This window comes from Lithobates pipiens, unplaced genomic scaffold, assembly GCF_037356315.1.
Source record: "Lithobates pipiens isolate NorthernLeopardFrog02 unplaced genomic scaffold, aLitPip1_a1.2 Scaffold_19, whole genome shotgun sequence".
NCBI classification, from domain to species: domain Eukaryota; kingdom Metazoa; phylum Chordata; class Amphibia; order Anura; family Ranidae; genus Lithobates; species Lithobates pipiens.
Window position 1 is genome coordinate 253521769 of NW_027507764.1, and position 19724 is coordinate 253541492.

A 19724-nucleotide genomic window follows, 5' to 3' on the forward strand; every position below is an offset into this window, starting at 1 on the left:
ACAGAACAGATTGGGAGTTTATAAATGAGACCTTAGAACACATGGGCTTGGGCAATAGAATGATGAAGTGGGTTAAAGCGCTTTACAATAAACTGACAGCAAAGATTAAGGTGAATGGCTCCCTGTCCCGCCCCCTTGAATTGTTCAACGGGACGAGACAGGGATGCCCTCTATCCCCGATTCTCTTCGTGATTGCCTTGGAGCCGTTACTGGCAGCGATCCGGGGAAATCAGGATTTACGGGGAATTGAGGTGGGAGGAAGAGAATATAAGGTCTCTGCATTCGCAGACGATCTACTATTATATATCACGTACCCCAGAATATCGATCCCGGCGGCAGTGAAGGAAATGGAACAGTACGGTCGACTATCAAATTTCAAAGTTAACTTATCCAAAACAGAAATATTAAATCTAAACATATTGGAAGTGGAACAAAGAGACTTGGCTGCTAGTTTACCTTTTAGATGGAGTGGAGGGGAACTGAGCTATCTGGGGATAAAATTAACAGCAAAAAGAGCGAATTTATTTAAAGCTAACTATATCCCCCTGCTCAATAAAATTAAAGCCCAATTGAAAAACATGAAACACAAAGGAATATCCTGGATAGGAAGAGTGAATGTAATAAAAATGTTTATATTACCTACAGTACTATACACATTCCAAATGATCCCCACCCCCCTCCCGGGAAGTTTTCTTAGAAAATTTAAATCTTTAGTCCTCACATATATATATATGGCACCCAAAAAAAGCACGTATTGCATACAAGGTCCTTGCAAGGGAAAAGGAAGAAGGAGGAGTGGGTCTCCCAGACTTCAACAAATATTATGAAGCCACAATGCTATCTAGGATGGCAGATTGGAAAAATAATCTAAAGGAGAAGAGCTGGGCGGAGCTTGAAACAAGATTAAGTGGGACGGATTTAGCTAAAATGATTTGGATACCGGCTCAGGTGCGGAACTTAGGAACAGGTACTAGTATAATCACAAGACACACACTTAGAATATGGGATAAAATGAATAAGTTACACAACTGGACATATAATTCTCCACTTATGTCACTACTTGACACAAAATACTTTCTACCAGGATTGGAAGAGCGGCTGTATTATAGTAGATGGGCACAGAAAGTAGAAATCACATTAGGAGAGGTGATTAAAAGGAATAGGATTGTAACGTTTAGGGAAATCACACAAGAATGGGGACATAGAACATTAGACAGATGGAGATATTCTCAAATAGTAAATTTTACACAAGGGCTCCCACAGCCTCTACGAGGAATGAAGGAGTTAAGGCCATTAGAGAAATTATTTAAAGATGCACATTGTATAGTGAAAAGGGTTTCCAAATTATATAAAATATTACGAGGTGAGGGTGAGGGGGAGTTACCGGAATATGTAAGGAAATGGGAAGGGGAATTAGGGACACTTAGAAATGATGAACACAGAAGGAAAATATTGAAAATGACATATGCACTAGCGAAAGACGCACGAACCCATGAAATGGCATATAAATTAATAGCAAGATGGTATATGACACCCACTAGAATGCAGAAGCTAGGAATCGGAGAGGAAGCGATGTGTTGGAGGGAATGTAAGGAACAAGGATCGTTTAAACATATATGGTGGGATTGCCCGAAAATAAGACCGTTCTGGGATAAGATAATTCAAAATATTTTTCTGATAACTGGAAGGAGGATTAGGACATGTCCATGGGCTTGTCTGTTCCACGACACAGACATGGGAGTAAGGCAGTACAAAGCTACACTTGTCCCTTACCTTTTGAATGCAGCCAAAGCCTTAATACCAAAACATTGGGGAGACCCGCAGGAGCCGACAATCCTGGAGTGGGTGAAGAGGGTGGAGCAGATTAGGCAGATCGAAGATTCGATCAATAAAACCCAGGAGATAGAAAATGAAATCCAAGGAAAGTGGCAAAAATGGCTGACATTCTTAGAGAGTGGGAACTGCCATGTCTGATTAGTGGGAGAAGGTGACAAGGAGGAGGACGAAGGATATAGGAGGAGATGGGGGGCCACTTCTCCTCTTTTTTTTTTTTTTGCCCAAGGGGGGAGGAGGGGGGTTTGGGGGTTTTAAATGTATTTCTTAAAAGGAGAGGCGGAAGTAGTTTATGGTCTGTGAAAGATATTATAAAATATTCTCATCCGCAAGAATTGTAAAAACATGTTTGAATACTGTATTAAAAAGATAAATAAAGAATTAAAAAAACAAGTTATAGAGGACATTTATGGGAGAAAAACTACAAATGGATAGTATGTGAGGTAAAGTCCTTATACTCATGTATAGCCCATAACCAAGGATTGCAATCGCTTAAACATCACATGGACTTGTACACAGAATATTCACCAGAATTAAAATGGTTTATCCTGGAAGCTGTTTCATATGTCTTACATCACAACTATTTTCTTTTCAATTCCAAAAGGTACATACAAAAACAAGGTGCTTCTATGGGGGGCTAGATTCTTACCTATTTATGCCAATCTATACATGGGCAGCACAGTGGTGTAGTGGTTAGCACTCTCACCTAGCAGTAAAAAGGGTCGCTGGTTCGTATCCCAACCATGACACTACCTGCCTGGAGTTTGCATGTTATGCCTGTGTGGGTTTCCTCCGGGTACTCCGGATTCCTCCCACACTCCAAAGACATGCAGGTAGGTTAATTGGCTTCTGTCCAAAATTGGCCCTAGTATGTGAATGGGGACCTTGGATTGTGAGCTCCTTGATGTAAAGGGACCAATGTGAGTATACAATGTACAATGTACAGGGATAGGGAAAATTTTAGACACTCACTCAGGTTGAACTGGATGGACTGGTGTCTTTATTCAACCTTACTAACTATGCAACTATAATATGCAACTATACATGGGTTGTTGGGAGGAGCTTCACGTTTACAATGCAGGCAATCCTCACAGAAAGAATATTGTTTCATATTTTCAATATATCGATGATTTGATTTTTTATCACCAAATGAGAGTTGCCAACAACTGAGTTCTTGGACTATCTCAACAGGAATGATTTGAACTTAACATTTACTACAGAAACACACCAGACTGAAACCAATTTTTTAGATCTTACTTTATCTGTATCTAACCAGGACAAGACTGTCAAAGTATGCCCATTCAAGAAAACCACCTCCAAGAACACCCTCTTGCACGCAACCAGCTGTTTCGCTCCTCATATCATCAAAGCAATACCCCAATGCAAATTTATTAGAATAAAACACAATTGCTCTAACTTAACCGTCTAGGACAAAGAAGCACATCTATTCGAACTGAGACTCTGTGAACCAGGGAACAGCCAATCAATAGTCAAAAATGTTTGTCCTCAAAACAAATTAGGAGCCTCAACAGGACCAATCTCTTGACTGAGAGTTCCCCGGAGACAATAGATCATCGAACCAACCAGTATTTTTTAACTAACTACAGTTCTAAATTTTCAGAAATAAAAAATATCACCGCAAGACATCTTCCCATCATACATAGCTACAAAATCATTTTAAGGAGGAAAAACTGCCATAATGCTCCTCCTTAGGGATGAGCTTCGAGTTCGAGTCGAACTCATGTTCGACTCGAACATTGCCTGTTTGCCTGTTCAGCGAACAGTGAACAATTTGGGCTGTTCGCAGCAAATTCGAAAAGCCGGAACACCCTATACAAGTCTATGGGAGAAATCTAAAGTGCTAATTTTAAAGGGTAATATGCAGGTTACTGTCCTAAAAAGTGTTTGGGGACCCGGGTCCTGCCCCAGGGGACATGGATCAATGCAAAAAAAAGTTTTAAAAACGGCCGTTTTTTCAGGAGCAGTGATTTTAATAATGATTAAAGTGAAACAATAAAAGTGTAATATTCCTTTAAATTTCGTAGCTGGGGGGTATCCATAGTATGCCTGTGAAGGGGCGCATGTTTCTGGTGCTTAGAACTGTCCCTGCACAAAGTGTCATTTGTAACGCAGGTTTCCGTTACATCAGAGGGGGCGGGGTCACCCACACGTCACTGGGGAACCCCTGGCTTCCCTCTCCAGCGTCAGAGGGGTGGGGTCAGGTGACGGGTGGCCCCGCCCTCCTAATATAAGAAACGTCAGCGCTGGGATCTCTGCAGTGTCTCCGGAGTGGAGACAGAAGAAGGATGTATGGACAGCGCTGGACTGAGAGATCCCCCGTCGCTGGATATGATCATCCATCGCTGGACCCCGGAGACCCGTCGCTGGATAGCAAGAGTGGATTAGCACCGCTGGAATCTTTTTTTTATTTTTTTTATTTTTAATAAAGGAATTTTTCAAAAGTGTGTTTGTCTTATTTAACCATTTTGACACTTTCTTTGTGAAATGGTAGGGGTACTTTTGTACCCCCTTACCATTTCAAACAGGGGGGGCCGGGATCTGGGGGTCCCCTTGTTAAAGGGGGCTTCCAGATTCTGATAAGCCCCCCGCCCGCAGACCCTCACAACCAACGGCCAGGGTTGTGAGGATGAGGCCCTTGTCCTCATCAACATGGGGACAAGGTGCTTTGAGGGGTCACAGACACCCAAAGCATCCTCCCAATATTGAGGGTATGTGGCCTGGTACGGTTCAGGAGGGAGGGGGGGCGCTCTCTCGTCCCCCCCTCTTTTCCTGCAGGCCTGCCAGGTTGCGTGCACGGATAAAGGGTCTGATATGGATTTTTAGGGGGACCCCCACGTCAATTTTTTTTTAAATTTGATGCGGGGTTCCCCTTAATATCCATATTAGACCTGAAGGGTCTGGTTATGGATATTTAGGGGGACCCCCACGTCAATTTTTTTTTACATTTGACACGGGGTTCCCCTTAATATCCATGTCAGACCTGAAGGGCCTGGTAATTGAATTTAGGGGAACCCCCACGCTTTTTTTTTTTTTATCAATGAATGAATGAATTGTCGGCTAATGCAGAGAACACTCATTGAGTGTTCTCTGTATTACGGGACCCGACAATAGCCGCAAGTGATTTTAAAAGACTTTTTTTCCTGCACAAATGACACTTTGTGCAGGGACAGTTCTAAGCACCAGAAACATGCGCCCCTTCACAGGCATACTATAGATACCCCCCCAGCTACGAAATTTAAAGGAATATTACACTTTTATTGTTTCACTTTAATCATTATTAAAATCACTGCTCCTGAAAAAACGGCAGTTTTTAAAACTTTTTTTTACATTGATCCATGTCCCCTGGGGCAGGACCCGGGTCCCCAAACACTTTTTAGGACAGTAACCTGCAAATTACCCTTTAAAATGAGCACTTTAGATTGTGAACGTTCGAGTCCCATAGACTTTAATAGGGTTCTAAAGTTCACACGAAGTTTAGGTCTGTTCGCAGGTTCTGGTGCGAACCGAACAGGGGGGTGTTCGGCTCATCCCTACTCCTCCTCCTCCCCTCCTCCTCTTGTGTGTTCTGTGGCATAGGTACAATGGTGTCTGCATAAAGTAGGCCTTGAAAGGAAAGGAAGTCTTCCTCTTTGTCCCACTGCTCTGCCTCGAGTGCCCTGTGCATAACGCCACTCATATTCCGCTCCAGCAGGAACACAACAAGGATTGTGTCACTGATGCATGCATTGTTGCGGCTCACCATCCTTGTAGCCTCCTCAAATGGTGACAGTACAGTGCATGCATCCTTTATGAGCAGCCATTGCCATGGGGAAAAATAGCTGAGCTGGCCTGAGCCTGTTGTGCCATACTAACACAGATACTCGTTAATGGCCCTCTGCTGAATATGCAGTGGCTGCAGCATTGCCAAAGTCGAGTTCCACCTGGTGGGCATGTCACAAATCAGGCAGTTTATGGGCAGGTGGAATTCCAACTGAATTTGAGCCAGCCCAGCACTGGCTGTGAATGATTGCCTGAAATGGCTACAGACTCTTCTTACCTGCTTTAGTAGATCTTCCAGCCCTGGATATCTATTTAGGAAACACTGCACCACCAAATTGAGGACATGTGCCAGGCATGGCACATGTGTCAACTTTCCCTGTCTAAGGTCTAAGATCGGACAGGAGGTTTGTGCCATTATCACACAACACCATACTTGGCTCCAGCTGGTGTGGCGTGAACCACCTCTGAGCCTGTCCCTTCAGAGCTGCAAGAATCTGTGCTCCGGTGTGGTTCCTGTCCCCTAGACACACCAGCTGAAGCACTGCATGGTACCTTTTTAGCCTGACTCATTGAATAGTCCATTGAATACTTAGGGGTACTTGAGTTTCATAGGATAATTCAGCAGAGGAGGGCACGGAGGAGGAGGGGATAGAGCTGACAGATCTTGAATCATCACCAGCTGTATGGAGACGTGGGGGCACAACACGCTGCAGCACTGAGCCCTGTCCTGCATCTTTCCGAGTTGCAAGCAGAGTTACTCAGTGTGCTGTGAATAAAATATATAATCCCTGCCCATGCTTGCTGGACCACATGTCAGAAGTAATGTGGACTTTGTGGATGACTACATTGCCTTCCACATGATGGTAGAGAGCTGGAATGGCCTTACCTGAAAAAAAAATAGTGACTGGGAACTTGTCATTGTGGTACAGCACATTCTGAAAATTCATGGAAGGGGGCAGAATCCACGAGGCGGAAAGGCAGATGTTTTAGAGCCAGCAGCTTTGATAAGCTTTCATTTAGATGCTGGGTATGTGGGAGGCAGGGACTGTATTATTATTTTTTTCGCTGCAGCAGATGGGGCAGATAAATTTGCCGGCCATAGTCTACAGCTGGTGGTGTGTTGCTAGCAGATGTGCTGCAAGGACCTGGGACACCCTGCGCTATACCATCATCTGTCAGTGGAGGCTGCTGAGAGGTCATTAGGTATAGCAGGGACAGGCTGAGGTGAGTAAGGAGGGACAGATTTGTGCCCCTTTTGTAAGGATTTTAGGTGCTCTTGCCAATGGGCTGAGTGGTGGGAGGTTAAATGCCTTGTCAAGCATGTGGTACCCAAATGGTTGGTGTTTTTGCCATGCTTGATGTGCTTAAGACAAAGTTTGCATATAGCAACAGTGCACATGTGCTAAAAAAAGGATATAACAACTCCACAATGTGATGGAATAGAGTGGCTGCTCTCTACTCTTCCATGATGGCTGCCTCATTGGGGCTGTGCCTCACCCTCACTTTCCTCCTCTGCTCTGTCTGGCATTCAAGTCGAGTCAGTGACCTCATCATCATCATCTCCTCCATCCTCATTACCAGTGGAGACAACTTGGCAATACGTTGCGTTTGGGGGAACATGAATGCTAATTTGTATATCAGTGTTCTCCCCTCTCTGTAGGTTCATGTTCCTGCCTTGCTTAACCTCAGAACCAACATCTGAATCGAGTAATGGCTGTGCATCTTCAAGGAGCAAGTGGCTGATGCTGTGTTAAAAATAACTCTGCTGACTCCTCCTTGTCTGATGCTGGGGCTATGGCAGGAATAGCTGTAGACAAAAACAAAAAAAATCCATCGACACTAAATATCCAGCACCAAGAACAAATATAACTTGAGAAGATTACCTTGGCTCTAATGAGGTCGTTGACCACTTCTGTGATTGTAATTTTGCGTTTTCAAGGCAAAACCAGGATTGAAGAGGTTGAAGGACGTGATAAATTTAATCTGGTTATTAAAGAAGCATAGTTGCCTAAAAAATAAATGAGATGGGGCAATAGCTAAAAAGCAATACTTTTTCAGAATGCTATGTTTGCTTTTGTTTGGTTTGGAATGTGTTGTTCTGGTTACATTCTGAGCAAATCCTTTTTTACCATTCATTTCAGGTATAAAGGGAAGATAAAAGACTGTTACATATAGCCTACTTAAGGTATTGTGTAAAGAGTACATCCTAAGTGAATCTGAAGAAAGAATAATATTTAAGTGAAGTAAAAATAAAATTACATGGCACTCTGCCAGTCAGGACAAGCATTAAAAAAAAACTCAAGTAGGTACTTGAAGATTTTTCTCACTGAAACTTCAACAAAGCCAAATTTTCTAGCTTTCATCTTAAATATGTAGCCAAGCACTACATATCAAAGCCTAGTTCCTTTTGTAAATGTAATCTTCAAACTAAATTTGATCATTTCTCATCTTAAAACACAGGCTTCAGGGCATGAAATCTTGGATTGCGCCAGTAAATGGCTTTTTTTTAGGAACCTGTAAAACATTGCACCCACGATCAACAGATCACTGGTTTATATGGTAATACCACAGTCCTGCAGACTGTCTGTGTAGCTACCTGTCTGTACAAGCAGGCAGTTAATGAATGACAGGAAGCTCAATGAACTACAGCCATACCCCACTTTTAAGTATGCAATGGGGTTTATTTACTAAAGCTGGAAAGTGCAAAATCCGTCTATCTTCTGCATAGAAACCAATGAGCTTATAACCCTAGCTTGTTCAATTAAGCTTTGGTAATAAAATCTGGAAGCTGATTGGTTTCTATGCAGAAGTGAGTCTGATTTTGCACTTTCCAGCTTTAGTAAATAAACCCCATTGTGTACTTAAAAGTGGGGTATGCCTGTACTTTGAATGCTCAGCAGCACCCTGGAAGTTCATTGTGAACTATAAGCTGAGAGCTGTAAAGGTACTTGTAGGTTGTTGTGGCAGTGGGTGCAGGGAGAAGATCCCCAGCTTGAATTCACAAGGAGGGGGGAATTTGGGGGAAGAGGGGTCTGATGCTGAACATGTCACATGTTGCACCCTAAATATGAATGTAATCAGTGGCGGCTGATGCTATATTTTCTTTAATCATACACCACAGGAAACAGAGCCATAGTAATTACTATGTGGGTTATAGTCCACCTTCAGGTGCTGGACACTGTTACACCCTAAACAGGAAGTTGCCTCCCTATATAACCCCTCCCATACCGGGAGCATCTTAGTTTTTTCAAAAGTGTCTAAGGTGTTGGTCACGAGTGAAGATGTGCTGTGCTGAGCTCCACTGGAGCAATCCTTGCTGGGGCTAGCTATATAGTCGGATCCATTCAACGTGTCTTTTAGGTCAAATTGAATGGTACCTGGGCCTTGTGTCCGAAGAAACTAGGTCTTTGCTTGTAAACGCTTCTCTTTTTAGAGAGCTGGACCTCAGGATGCAGTACTTTTGGTATTAAGGCCATAAAGTTTTACTGGCGGGGTCCCCGGTTCCTGAAGGTTTGTTAACGGAACCCACCATGAAGGGGAAGATTGGGTCTGTTGGTTTTACTACAGAAAACCCTTCAGCAGGAAAGGTAAGTGGAGTTTTCTAAGGAAATTTTTAATTTTCTAGTAAATGTTGTCGTGCCTAAGTGTCACCACTGGGGGCTGTATGGAGCACGTAGCTTCTCATGCTTTACTCAGAGATCAAGCTGTGTCACAGAAGCAGCAGACTTTTTTCCTCCGGATAGCAGGCAGACCTCCGGTAAGTTTGGGAGGTTTTGTTTCCTCCAGACACCCCCACCTGCACCGAGATAGAGAGCACTGACACCAGCACTGTGATAGAGAGCACTGACATCAGCACCGAGATAGAGAGCACTGACACCACACCAGCACCGTGATAGAGAGTACTGACACCAGCACCGAGATAGAGAGCACTGACACCACACCAGCACCGTGATAGAGAGCACTGCCACCAGCACCGAGATAGAGAGCCCTGACACCACGCCAGCACCGTGATAGAGAGCACTGACACCACACCAGCACTGTGATAGAGAGCCCTGACACCACACCAGCACCGTGATAGAGATCACTGACACCACACCAACATCGAGATAGAGAGCACTGACACCAGCACGTGATAGAGAGCACTGACACCAGCACCAAGATAGAGAGCACTGACACGACACCAGCACCATGATAGAGAGCACTGGCACCACACCAGCACCGTGATAAAGAGCACTGCCACCAGCACCGAGATAGAGAGCACTGACACCACACCAGCACTGTGATCGAGAGCACTGACATCAGCACCGTGATCGAGAGCACTGACACCAGCACCGAGATAGAGAGCACTGACACCACACCAGCACCGTTATAGAGAACACTGACACCAGCACCGAGATAGAGAGCACTGACACCACACTGGCACCCTATTAGAGAGCACTGGCACCACACCAGCACTGAGATAGAGAGCACTGACACCACACCAGCACTGTGATAGAGGGCACTGACACCAGCACAGAGATAGAGAGCCCTGACACCACACCAGCACCGTGATAGAGAGCACTGACACCACACCAGCACCGAGATATAGAGCACTGACACCAGCACCGTGATAGAGAGCACTGACACCAGCACCGAGATAGAGAGCACTGACTCCACACCAGCACCGTGATAGAGAGCACTGACTCCACACCAGCACCGTGATAGAGAGCACTGACACCACACCAGCACCGTGATAGAGAGCACTGACAGCACACCAGCACCGTGATAGAGAGCACTGACACCACACCAACATCAAGATAGAGAGCACTGACACCAGCACGTGATAGAGAGCACTGACACCAGCACCAAGATAGAGAGCACTGACACGACACCAGCACCATGATAGAGAGCACTGGCACCACACCAGCACCGTGATAAAGAGCACTGCCACCAGCACCGAGATAGAGAGCACTGACACCACACCAGCACTGTGATAGAGAGCACTGACACCACACCAGCACTGTGATAGAGAGCACTGACATCAGCACCGTGATCGAGAGCACTGACACCAGCACCGAGATAGAGAGCACTGACACCACACCAGCACCGTTATAGAGAACACTGACACCAGCACCGAGATAGAGAGCACTGACACCACACTGGCACCCTATTAGAGAGCACTGACACCACACCAGCACTGAGATAGAGAGCACTGACACCACACCAGCACTGTGATAGAGGGCACTGACACCAGCACCGAGATAGAGAGCCCTGACACCACACCAGCACCGTGATAGAGAGCACTGACACCACACCAGCACCGAGATATAGAGCACTGACACCAGCACCGTGATAGAGAGCACTGACACCAGCACCGAGATAGAGAGCACTGACTCCACACCAGCACCGTGATAGAGAGCACTGACACCACACCAGCACCGTGATAGAGAGCACTGACAGCACACCAGCACCGTGATAGAGAGCACTGACACCACACCAGCACCGTGATAGAGATCACTGACACCACACCAACATCAAGATAGAGAGCACTGACACCAGCACGTGATAGAGAGCACTGACACCAGCACCAAGATAGAGAGCACTGACACGACACCAGCACCATGATAGAGAGCACTGGCACCACACCAGCACCGTGATAAAGAGCACTACCACCAGCACCGAGATAGAGAGCACTGACACCACACCAGCACTGTGATAGAAAGCACTGACACCACACCAGCACTGTGATAGAGAGCACTGACATCAGCACCGTGATCGAGAGCACTGACACCAGCACCGAGATAGAGAGCACTGACACCACACCAGCACCGTTATAGAGAACACTGACACCAGCACCGAGATAGAGAGCACTGACACCACACTGGCACCCTATTAGAGAGCACTGACACCACACCAGCACTGAGATAGAGAGCACTGACACCACACCAGCACTGTGATAGAGGGCACTGACACCAGCACCGAGATAGAGAGCCCTGACACCACACCAGCACCGTGATAGAGAGCACTGACACCACACCAGCACCGAGATATAGAGCACTGACACCAGCACCGTGATAGAGAGCACTGACACCAGCACCGAGATAGAGAGCACTGACTCCACACCAGCACCGTGATAGAGAGCACTGACACCACACCAGCACCGTGATAGAGAGCACTGACAGCACACCAGCACCGTGATAGAGAGCACTGACACCACACCAGCACCGTGATAGAGATCACTGACACCACACCAACATCAAGATAGAGAGCACTGACACCAGCACGTGATAGAGAGCACTGACACCAGCACCAAGATAGAGAGCACTGACACGACACCAGCACCATTATAGAGAGCACTGGCACCACACCAGCACCGTGATAAAGAGCACTGCCACCAGCACCGAGATAGAGAGCACTGACACCACACCAGCACTGTGATAGAGAGCACTGACACCACACCAGCACTGTGATAGAGAGCACTGACATCAGCACCGTGATCGAGAGCACTGACACCAGCACCGAGATAGAGAGCACTGACACCACACCAGCACCGTTATAGAGAACACTGACACCAGCACCGAGATAGAGAGCACTGACACCACACTGGCACCCTATTAGAGAGCACTGACACCACACCAGCACTGAGATAGAGAGCACTGACACCACACCAGCACTGTGATAGAGGGCACTGACACCAGCACCGAGATAGAGAGCCCTGACACCACACCAGCACCGTGATAGAGAGCACTGACACCACACCAGCACCGAGATATAGAGCACTGACACCAGCACCGTGATAGAGTGCATTGACACCAGCACCGAGATAGAGAGCACTGACACCAGCACCGAGATAGAGAGCACTGACTCCACACCAGCACCGTGATAGAGAGCACTGACACCACACCAGCACCGTGATAGAGAGCACTGACAGCACACCAGCAAAGTGAGAGAGCACTGCCACCAGCACCGAGATAGAGAGCACTGACACCACACAAGCACTGTGATAGAGAGCACTGACACCACACCAGCACTGTGATAGAGAGCACTGACATCAGCACCGTGATCGAGAGCACTGACACCAGCACCGAGATAGAGAGCACTGACACCACACCAGCACCGTTATAGAGAACACTGACACCAGCACCGAGATAGAGAGCACTGACACCACACCAGCACCGTTATAGAGAACACTGCCACCAGCACCGAGATAGAGAGCACTGACACCACACCAGCACCGTTATAGAGAACACTGACACCAGCACCGAGATAGAGAGCACTGACACCACACTGGCATCCTATTAGAGAGCACTGACACCACACCAGCACTGAGATAGAGAGCACTGACACCACACCAGCACTGTGATAGAGGGCACTGACACCAGCACCGAGATAGAGAGCCCTGACACCACACCAGCACCGTGATAGAGAGCCCTGACACCACACCATCACCGAGATATAGAGCACTGACACCAGCACTGTGATAGAGAGCACTGACACCAGCACCGTGATAGAGAGCACTGACACCACACCAGCACCGTGATAGAGAGCACTGACAGCACACCAGCAAAGTGAGAGAGCACTGCCACCAGCACCGAGATAGAGAGCACTGACACCACACCAGCACTGTGATAGAGAGCACTGACCCCACACCAGCACAGTGATAGAGAGCACTGACACCAGCACCGAGATAGAGAGCACTGACACCACACCAGCACCGTGATAGAGAGCACTGACACCAGCACCGAGATAGAGAGCATTGCCACCACACCGGCACCCTGATAGAGTGCACTGACACCACACCAGCACTGAGACAGAGAGCACTGACACCAGAACTGATACCAGCAACTCGCTGCGGGACCCAAAAATATGACACTGCTCAACCTCTTCAAACAGGAGGGTAAGGGCGTAAAGTACGGTGTGCTTTTTTGTACAAGTGAGCCAAAGGTAGAAAAAAGGTACGTGTGCTAGATTATAAATCGTTTATAGAGTTCTGCATATACATGCTCTACTGGTCACATGTGTTGAATTCCTCCGAGATTCATGCCTCATTAATTTTTATAAATGTGAGGTAATCAACACTGTCGTGAGCTAGGCGAGTACGCTTATCGGTCATGATCCCCCCTGCTGCACTGAGCGTCTTTTTGGACAGGACACTGGACGAGGGGCAAGCCAACAGTTCCATTGCAAATTGGAAGCTCTGGCCAGAGGTCAAGCCTGCCCACCCAGTAGTCCAGGGGTTCATCACTTCTCAGAGCGTCCACATCAGCCGTTAACCCGATGTAGTCAGACACCTGTCGGTCTAGGTGTTCCCTGATGCTGGATCCAGATGACACCTATCGATGGGTCGGCTGAAAAAATGATCTCATATCGGAAGTGACCAACACATATTCAAACCGCTGTTTCTTGCAGGCGCTGTTGAATTGGTACCTGCAACTCTTTCTTTGGGAGTGGGAATCCCTCTGCCAGCGCACGCAAAAGCAGAATGCCACCCAGTACTGGTCCTTGACCTTTATGCTTTTTATACGGGGGTCCCTGTTAAAACACTGGAGCATGAAGGCCCCCATTTGCACTAAACTGGAAGCGGTGTGGTGTCCTGGCTCCTGCTCATCATCCAGGATAATGTCGTCCTCCTCGTTCTCCCCTCCTCCTATCCACGGATAACAACAGGGATCCCAGAAAGGTTTAAAGCATGCTCTTCTTGCTCCTCCTCATCCGCCCCGGCACCATCCTCCTCTGACTACTATTCAGACTCCTGTTGTTGACTTGTCTCAGATAGAGTAGCCCCCCCTGGGAATTCATCCAGCATTGTGACTTTCTCATCTTCCTGCTCCTGCTCCTCCATTGCTTGATCAATGTCACGACGCAATGCACACTCCATAAAGAAGGCATAAGGTACCATGTTACTGATGGCGCCATGGCTGCGACTGACCAGTTTGGTGATCTCATCAAATGGCCACAGAAGTCTGCATGCGTCGCACATGAGCAGCCACTGGCGCGGTGAAAAAAAACCAAGCTCCCCAGAACCTGTTCAGCCGCAGAGTTCATACAGGTAGTCGTTAACTGCACGTTTCTGCTGGAGCAGCCTATCAAGCATATAGAAGGTTGAGTTTCATCGCGTCAGGCAATTGCAAATAAGACATCTGACCGGCAGATAGTGTCGTCGCTGAATGTCAGCAAGGCGAGCCATGGCCATGTAAGATCTTCTGAAATGGGCCGAGATTTGACTTGCCTGCTGCAAGATATCCTGGACCCCAGGGTATTTGACAATGAATCGCTGCAAGACCAAGTTTAAGACGTGTGCCATGCATGGCACGTGTGTAATTTTGCACTGTTTCAATGCGCTAAGCAGATTGGCACTGTTGTCACACATCACTTTACCAACTGTCAAATTGAGTGGTGTTAGCCACTGATCTGCCTGTGAACGCAAAGCTGAAAGAAGTGCAGGGCCAGTGTGGCTCTTGGCTTCCAGGCACAACAGATGCAGCACAGCATGGCAACGTCTCACCTGGCATGTCGAATAGGTTCTGGGGATCTTGGGCGGCGCAGCGGAAGAGACGCTAGCAGTGGAAAAGGAGGAGTCAGCCGAGGAGGAGAGGGAGGAGGATGGAGTAGGAGGAGGAGAAGAAGAGCCAGGCCTGCATGCAATCCGTGGCGGTAAAACCAAATCTACATGGGTGCCATGGGTTATATGCTTAACGGCCGTCAGAAGGTTCACCCAGTGGGCAGTAAAAGTGATACCTTCCCTGCCTGTGTTTGCTAGACCACGTGTCTACGGTCAGATGTATCTTGGCACCGACACTGTGTGCCAGAGATACATTGACTTGCCGCTGAACATGGCCATATAGCTGTGAGAAATACTTCCTTCCTGGGATCTTCCATTGTGGTGTTCCAATGGCCACAAATTTTCGAAAGGCCTCCGAGTCCATCAGTTTATATGGCAGTAGTTGGTGGGTTAACAGTTCTGACAAGCCAGCGGTCAACCGTTGGGCAAGAGGGCTATCCGGCGTCATCATTTTTTTACGCTCAAACATTTGGCCCACGGAAGCCTGCCTTTTTCCAGAAAAATGTGAGGATGGCATGATGGAAGGTGGAGTGGAGGACAATTCTGAGGAGAGAGGAGAAGGAGAAGTAGAAGACGAGGCTGGATGGTGAGAGCCTGGAGTGTGGCTTTGTGTGGTCCGTTGCTCCCACTGGGCTCGGTGATGGCAGCTCATGTGCCTTCTTAAGGTGATCGTCTCTAGGTGAGTGTTGGACTGCAAAGGCTGCAGATGGCAACACTATTGTCAGCAGTGGACACGTTAAAAAAAGCCCACACAGCGGAGCCATGTGCCGGCGTCCTGGGAGCGCCAGATGTGACCGTACATGGTTGATGCCTCTCTCCTGATACATTAGCAGTCTGGTTTGTCCATCCTGTGCAATGTAAGTTTTACCTGCTTCTCTTCCCTATCTGCTGGTCCATATCTCCATCTGAACTCCCCTCCTCTTCCTCTCTTGTGGGCACCTACATGACATCACTAGACACGTCATCATCGATGTCACCTTCCCCACCACTATAAATAGAGATCTCGGAGTAGGCAGCAACACCGGGGACCAACCTCCTTGGGCTGATCTGGGTACTGTCGTCAGACTGCTGAGTGGCGGTTGTTGCTACCTCCTCTTCCTGATCCAATGCCAAGAATGGCTGTGCATTGGCACTGTCTTGTGATAGATCGGAAAATAATTCCTGTGACTCAAGTGGAGGGTATATGGTGGTGTTAGTGTCTTTGGGGGTGCACACAGCAGAGAGTGAAGAGGGTGCAGATCGAGAGGATGAGGAGGGTGCAGAAGGGTAAGGCTGAGTGAGCCACTCAACCAAGTCTGGGGCGTCCTATATGGTGGTGTTAGTGTCTTTGGGGGTGCACACAGCAGAGAGTGAAGAGGGTGCAGATCGAGAGGATGAGGAGGGTGCAGAAGGGTAAGGCTGAGTGAGCCACTCAACCAAGTCTGGGGCGTCCTTTGACGTAATCGAATGCACCTTCTGCAATTTGCCACTTTGGCTCAAGCCTGTTGCTCCTGCCCTACCCCTACCACCCCTGCGGAAGGGCCTGCCTCTTCCTCTGCCTGTAATTTTTTAAATGATTCTGTGACAAAGGTCTCTAGAGAAGTGCAGTATGTATGTGGAAGAAGGTATATAACACCCTGCTTCAATCTGTCATGTTTGGGGGCCACTGGTCTATCACACCAGTTATAATACTTTTTTTTTAATTGCGTTTTTCACTCTTTGTAGTATCGCTGCAGAACCACTCAGCAGTCACAATGCTGCACAGTGGAAATGCACTATACTATTGTCAGGTCACCTTGAGGCCAGGTGACAGATGCACACCATAGGGATTAGGAGTGCACCGCGAGGTTGTGGACCCTACGGCTGACTGCTACGGACGGGGGTCAAGGTGATAGGAAGGCAAGGCCGCCAGAACACCAAGATGGATCCCACCGGGGTTAGAGCGTAAGATTCCCTGGGGCGCGGGGTCTAAGAGCCAGCAGGTGTTCACCAGAGCCTCGAGTGGTGAGGATGGACTTGGCTGCAACTGGCTCCAGGTCGCGACCCCCAGGGTCCCCCAGCTCACACCCACAGTAGGCAACAGGAGGATAGGGATGGTGAGGGACAAAGCCAAGGTCAGGGCCACAAGCAGACAGGAATAGTCAGGGACACGCCAAAAGGTCAGGATCACAGACAAACAGGGATAGTCAAAGACACACCAAAGTCGGTAACGGAACAACAGAACAGCACACGGCAGGTAACAGGAAGCTAACACACAAAGGTTGATCAGCAGGGTTGGCTTGCAGTGCACAGGTTAATATAGAGCTCTCTGATAGGAGCTAGGGTGGAGCTATGCCAGAGGATGGATTATAAAAGCAGTCAGGTGAGGGTCAGCTGGTCTCTAGAAATGAACACATGGAGACAGGTAAGCAGACAAACTCTATTGCATAACCATGACAGTACCCCCCCTCTTACGAGGCCTCCCCCTTCCCCGCTTGGGACCAGGTTTAGAGGGGAACGTCAAATGAAACTTCCTCAAGAGACGAGATGCAAAGACCTCGGAAGCCGAAATGCACGACCTCTCCTCAGGACCAAAACCTTTCCAGTGCACGAGGTACTGGAGAATGCCTCTAAAGAGTCGGGAATCCAAAATTTGGATAACCTCGTACTCCTGGTCATCCTCAGAGACTGGTGCTATGGTAGAGAGAGGATGAGAGAACTTATTGAAGACTAAAGGCTTCAGAAGGGCAACATGGAAGGAGTTCGAAATTTTGAGGCTTTTGGGAATCTGGAGCTTGAAACAAATTGGATTCAGTTTAGAAATTATGGTGTACGGACCAATGAATCTTGGGGCAAATTTGAGAGAAGGAACCCGGAGTTTGATGTTCCTGGTGGAGAGCCAGACTTTGTCTCCTGGCTGAAGAGAAGGTGGCTTACGCCTGCGACGGTCACCAAAATTCTTGAATTTGTTGGCAGCTTTCTGGAGGGAATCATGAATGTCAGCCCACATGGAATTGAATGATTCCTGAACAGTAGCCAAAGCTGGAATGCCAGAAGAACAAGTAATAGGAAGAGGAAGGATGTCTTCCATAAACAGTGACAAAGGGTGTTTTCTGAGAACTGACGTTGACATGATTATTGTGGGAGAACTCAGCCCACGGTAATAGTGATGCCCAATCATCATGATGGGCAGAGACCAAGGTACGGAGAAAGACCTCCAACTCCTGATTAACTCTCTCAGTCTGGCCATTGGATTGGGGATGATAAGAAGAGGTAAAATCCAAGGTAATGTCGAGGGATTTGCAAAAGGCTCTCCAAAAACGAGAAGTAAACTGCACACCCCTGTCTGAAACGACATGAGAAGGAACACCATGAAGGCGGAAAATCTCTCGTACAAAAATGGGAACCAAGGCAGGGGCAGAAGGGAAACCAGGAAGAGGAACAAAATGAGCCATCTTGGAGAACCGATCGATTACTACCCAAATAGCCGTATTATTCTCTGACAGTGGAAGATCAGTGATAAAATCCATGGCGATATGAGACCAGGGCTCCTTAGGAATGGGCAAGGGCATGAGAAGACCAGCAGGGGCTTGAGTGGAAGATTTAGACTGAGCACAGACGTGACAAGCCTTAACATAGTCTTTAACATCCGAGCGGAGATTAGGCCACCAGTAGTGACGACTGATGAGCAGGAAGGATCGGAGGAACCCAGCATGACCTGCCATCTTGGAATCATGTCCCCAACAAAGGATCTTAGTTCTTAGCTCCGTGGGAACAAAGGTCTTACCAGGAGGAATTTTTGATTCCAGGGTGGTAGAATGGGCAACAATGCTTGAGGTAGGAATGATCGGCTCAGGATCAGGGTTGGACTCCTCGTCCAAAGTGTCAAACTGACCTATAGAGAGCATCAGCTCGACCGTTGCAGGAACCAGGTTTGTACGTAATCGTGAATTTAAAACGGGAAAAGAAGAGACTCCACCTGGCCTGTCTTGGGTTCAGACGTTTAGCATTCTGTAGGTACTGTAGATTCTTATGATCAGTAAAGATCGTTATGGAGTGAGGGGAACCTTCCAAGAGATGACGCCACTCCTCCAACGCCAATTTAATTGCGAGAAGTTCCCGATCACCAATGGCATAATTTCTCTCTGCCTGAGAATTTTTTTTGGAGAAGAACGCACATGGTTGACGTTTCTTCTCAAAGTCCTGAAGAAGCACAGCTCCGACCCCCATTGAAGAAGCGTCTACTTCAATAAAAAATGGGTCCTGAGGATTTGGTCTCCTCAAGAGAGGTCCACAGACAAAGGCCTGTTTCAGATCGTGAAACGCAGAGACAGCCTCGGGAGGCCAGTCTTTGGCATTCACACCCTTCTTGGTCAAAGCGATAATAGGCGCGGCAATGGAAGAGTCATTCCTTATGAACTGCCTATAATAATTTGTGAAGCCAAGAAAGCGCTGTGTGGCCTTGAGGCTAGCGGGAAGGGGCCAGTTGGTAATGGCTGAAACCTTTCCGGGATCCATGCGAGCAGGCAGATTTTCGGAAAAGATGAGAATATCACCCAGATAGATGACAACAAACTGGTACAGTAGATCCCTGAATATTTAATTGACAAAG